A 5684-nucleotide genomic window follows, 5' to 3' on the forward strand; every position below is an offset into this window, starting at 1 on the left:
ATTGTGGTGGTGGTGTTGTAGTTATGTTGTAGTACACGTATGAGTGTCTGTTAACAGTGTAGCAGTGCAGGTGTTTTGGTGCATGTTGGTGAAGGTGCATGGCTCTGTTGTTAGAGAGTCGAGCTTACGATCGTGAGGTTGTGAGTTCGAATCCCGGACCGGGCTGTGTTCTTGAGCAAGACACTTTATTTGTTCACGTTGCTCCAGTTTACTCAGCTGTAGAAATGAGTTGTGACGTCACAGGTGCCAAGCTGTATCGGCCCCTTTGCCTTTCCCTTGGATAACACTGGTGGCGTGGAGAGGGGAGGCCGGTATGCATGGGCGAACTACTGGTCTTCAATAAAACAACCTTGCCTTGACTTGTGCCTGGGAGGGTAACTTTCGAGGTGCAATCCCATGGTCAGTCATGACCGAAGGGGGTCTCTGATACATATATATATATATACGCGCACACAAAGCCAATTTGAGAGTTTCTACCGTGGTAGCTACTGTAATATAATTTAAGTGGCGATAGATATTACCTCGCGGTATTAATAGTACCTCTGTCGCTAAAGTGTGTGTGTATGTGCGTTATGCAAAGTTATATAGAAGTGCACTGGAAGGTTTGATACGTAACCAGATGTTTGGGTTCAATAGAAAGTTCCATATTCCACTCCTGTAATCCAGCGGATGGTTTAGCATGCCTCGGTGGGATTTGAAAATAGAACATTGAATGTCATAACTGGCACTGTATTATTTACGACAGCGTGGTTTCCAGTTGATCCGATCAACAGAACAGCTTTCTCGTGAAATTAACGTACAAATGAATGAGTACTCCACAGACATGCATACCATTATCATAGTTCGTGATGGTGGTACGTGGTAGGGGATTCAGCGTAACACAAAATGTAACAAGGCTGGCTCTTTGAATTACAAGTACAACAGACTTACTCCCAGCTGAGTAGACTTGAGCAACATGAAATATAGTGTCTGGCTCAATGACACAACGTGCCGCCAGGAATCGAACTCACGACCTTACGACTGTGAGCCGAATACTCTAACCACTCAGCCATGCGCCTTCACAACGTCATAACAAGTACTGCAAGGCATTACTGAGATCAACGATTCCTTGATGCACTATGTTACGTAAGATATATACTTGTAGCTTTGTCAGGAGCGGAAGCATTGAGTTTGAACAGTTGCTAGACGTCTATGCTTAGCAACAAACCCTGTTTCAAATATCATACGACCGTTTAAAAACGGATGAATATACTTGGTAAAGTAGTCCAGAATATAAAACTCCGTGTGCGTTTCCCTCTGCTTGACAACCGTTGGCTGTAAGTTAGTTTACATTCCTGTGAAAAAGCGGTTCAGTAAAAAGTGACTGATACAATAAGTTCCAGACGTAAAATAATTAGTGAGATCGATTTGATTGATTAAATTCCTCCAGATTTATGCCGCTATCCAATAACTGAAAGAAAAGAAAGAAGAAGAAAAAAAGAACGCACACTCAAACCATAAAATATCATAAAAATGCTGCAAGCTAACAGAATCACTAAGGCGCCGGTCAAAATGCTAAGCAACTGTCTTTACATTTTGAGTTCAGATTCCGCCGAGGTCTACTTTACGTTCATATTTTTGGGGTCGATAAAATAAGTACCCGTTGAGCTCTGGGGTCGATGTAATCGACTATTCACTTACTCGAAATTGCTGTCCTTGTGCCAAAATTTGAAACCATTATTATTATTATTAAAGCAGCGAACTAGCAGAATCGATGGAAGCCGAACAAAATGATTAACAGCATTTCTTCCGTCTTTACGTTCTGAGTTCAAATCCCGCCGAGCTCGACTTTGCCTTTCATCCTTTCGAGTTTGATATAAAATAAGTACCAGTTGAGTACTGGGGCTGCTATACTCGACTTAACCCCTTCCCCGAAATTCCAGGGAATACTTGTGCCTATAGTAGAAAAGATTATTATTATTATCATTCAGTAGTTTTATTTTTATAACATGCTTTCACTTCACTACCGAGCGCAGCTCTGTGTGCCTTGGGTATGTGCTGTGGTTTGCTGTGATGCTCTTATGGTTAGTGTATTGAAAGTGTTTTGCGTAGGATGTGTGCAGTGCCCAGTAGTGCAATTTTCTGCATGTTATATATATTTGTAAGTCCTGGTGTTTTTGTTATGTATTTGTCTGAATAATTTTTTATCATACCTAAGGCACCTACTATGATAGGAATTGTTTCTGCTTTTAGATTATTATTATTATTAATATTATTATTATTATTATTATTATTATTATTATTATTAAAAAAATGACCCAAAACATAGGGTCAAGTTATAGGCCAAGTATAAAATACAAACCTCTATCATACTCTAGTAATCAAGTGGAATAGACTGCTTAACACTCGTTGAGCATCACTAACTGTAACCTCATGCAGTCCACCAAAACGTATTTCCTACTTAAACTCTTGTTTGGTAAACTCATTAAACTTACTTATGACAGAGATTATAATAACATAATAAAAATTCAATATAAACAAACGCTACACCATACGCTGTTTCCAGCAGCTGGTGCACCGTAAATTACCAGAAAGAACACTAATCACACAAGGCCATCCACACTACAACGATATGGGTCTCGCCTGTACAATTTTATGTTAGCTCAGTAGAATAAGTTAACATAACTGGAAGCCTTTATGGTAATGGATATCACAAAAATAATATTTATCTAGCATTTAGCTTGTGTGCAAGATTTGCATGTTTCGTGTGTGGTTAATGTAATTCATGGCAGGTTTCAAAAGTATAAACAGTTCTTCAACAGTCACTGCGAACACATTATAAATAGGTTTCCTTAACGCTGCAGTTGGCCGATCGGCAAACTAAAACTGAATTATAAACGGAACTTCTGCTTGCCCCGGGTTTCATTTCACAATTCATCGAATTCCTTACGAGACAACGTGAGAACTTCTAAGCAGGGGTTCTTTACTCTGGGGTATGCATAGTCTCTAAATGTATGAATGCTTAACCAAAGCCCGTGGGGTATGTAAGTTGATCTCTTGTAACATCATTTTTTCTTGAGCCCAAGGAATGATGAGACTGATTACACGGTTTTTTTTTTCGACGCTCAAACAGTTTTCGATCACGGTATAAAGGCCTTTGACCATAGGAATGCTTAGTCAGAGCTAAACAACAACTTCCTTATCACGAGTCAATGAAAAGGCTTCTACGTAATAACACTATCTTCCAGAAATAGTAGCCAAATCACCCTCAGTTCAGTACATTGTTGTCTTAACAATAAGAGCACATATTGTATTTGTAGTTGGTCTTAGACATGCAATGACGAGATGGTCACAGTTGGAACCCTTTCCATCATGGATCTGCTGGATCAGATATGACCTGGAGTAATCAACTTAGTCATTTATGAAGTACAATTTCAAAAATAATAAAACAAAGAAATGGTCATTTAGCCCCAAATTATCCTTGATTTATCAGATCAACAGAATCAAAGGCTTTCCAATCGCGACCATTACATCAATTTGGATTTTTTTTTTTTGTGCATGTATGTGCGTGTGTGTAGATCTGAGATTAAATTTTCCAAATGTGTCACCACATTTTATGGCGTTATAGCGTGTGTTGGAAAATGTCTCAGTACATTTTATGGCGCTGTGGCGTGTGTTGGAGGAGATTTGCCGCTGCTGTTCTTAGAGGGAGTAGTCTGTTGTGGCTTTAGTAGTTATTAGCAGCTGTAAGACGACAAGCTGGCAAAATCGTTAGCACACCCGACCAAAATACCGCTATTTCGTCTGTCTTTACATTCCCAGTCCAAAGTTGACTTTGCTTTTCATCCTTTCGGGGTTGGTGAAATAAGTACCAGTTGATAACTAGCGTCGATGCAATCAATTTCTCCCCTCCCTCGAAACTACGGGGTTTGTGCCAAAATTTGAATACATTATTAGCAGCTGTAAAGGGAGCGAGAAGACAGAATCGTTACTGCGCCGGACAAAATGTTTGGCTGTATTTCTTCCGACTATACGTTCTGGATTCGAATTCCGCCGAGGTCGACTTTGTCTTTCATTCTTTTAGGGTAAATGAAATAAGTACCAGTTGTTCGCAGGTGTTGGTGTAATCAAGTCCCCCCTTCTCACAAAATTGCTGAGTTTGAATCAAAAATTAGAAAGAATTATTAAGAGCTGTGGTTGTTGTTTTTGACTGAATCATCACAGAGAAAGCATATTGAATAATGACGTTCCAGTTGTGACCGACCCGCCTTTTTGTTACAGACATTGTATCTACAACTACATCATACATCAGAAATTTATACATGAGTAATAACATCACAATTAATGCTGCTCACTTTCTCCATGGCATAAACTGTTATTTAGATTGCGTTGAATATTTTTCATAAGAATGTATGTCTGTCTGTCGAACCAGAGATACACATATATATGTATATGTAATATATACATGTGTGTTTTGAGTGTACACAGAGAGAGGGAGAGCACTGAACAGCCCAACAACGGATGAAACTCTGGGAAAACTATCATACGAGAAACATATCTATTCACACTATCCAGCGTAGTGAGTTCTATATGCGATCATGTGTGTGTGCACTTGATAAAATATATTTTTACAACTCTTATATTATATATATATGTATGTGTATGTGTTTGTTTGTATATATGTAAGTAGGTATGCATGTGTATCTATTACTCTTAGATTGCATGTATATATGTATATATATATATATATTGTGTGTGTGTGTGTGTGTATGAAGAGAAAGAGAAAAAGTTACTGTGGCTGTTAAAACAGCAGCTGCGGTGAAGCGATTGTTCACTCTAGTATGAGGTCATTCTGACCACCAGCGTCTGTTTGTCTCACGCAAGTATGTGTATGTGTTGGTGAGTGTTAAGAACCCACTTAGACCCTGAAATTCCAGCAGTGACTTAGCTTTACTAAACACTGTAAATACGGTTTCCTGATTATAAAGGCATTAAAAGCATGACGGAATTGTCAAGAACAGAGGGTGGGGGATGTGTAGCCTTTGACAGTCACCTCCTCTCCAGCCGTCAATATGATATCATTAAAGTTTCGGTAATAGCGTTTACGTGTGTGTGTGTGTGTGTGTGAATGAGTATATGTGTATGTACATGTATGCATGCAAACGCCAATTCAAAAATGAAGTGCAAAGAATTCATTCGCTCAGCGAAACACGAGTAAACTGTAACTTTTTAATATACTAAACTCGTCCTTCTACTCTACTCTTCTGTTCTATATATCAGATAATGTTCACAAGCCCTGTATAAGAGACATTCGCAAACGTTTTGCAAGCCTTGCATTGAGATACTCATTTACTTGTTTCAGTCATTTGACTGCGGCCATGCTGGAGCACCGCCTTTTAGTCGAGCAAATCGACACAAGGACTTATTCTTTGTAAACCTAGTACTTATTCTGTGGATCTCTTTTGCCGAACCGCTAAGTTACGGGGACGTAAACACACCAGCATCGGTTGTCAAGCGATGGTGGGGGTACAAACATAGACACACAAACACACATATATATACATATACATATATACGACGGGCTTCTTTCAGTTTCCGTCTACCAAATCTACTCACAAGGCTTTGGTCGGCCCGAGGCTATAGTAGAAGACACTTGCCCAAGGTACCACGCAGTGGGACTGAACCCAGAACCATGAGGTTGGTAA

This window comes from Octopus bimaculoides, chromosome 3 (genome assembly GCF_001194135.2).
Source record: "Octopus bimaculoides isolate UCB-OBI-ISO-001 chromosome 3, ASM119413v2, whole genome shotgun sequence".
NCBI classification, from domain to species: Eukaryota; Metazoa; Mollusca; class Cephalopoda; order Octopoda; family Octopodidae; genus Octopus; species Octopus bimaculoides.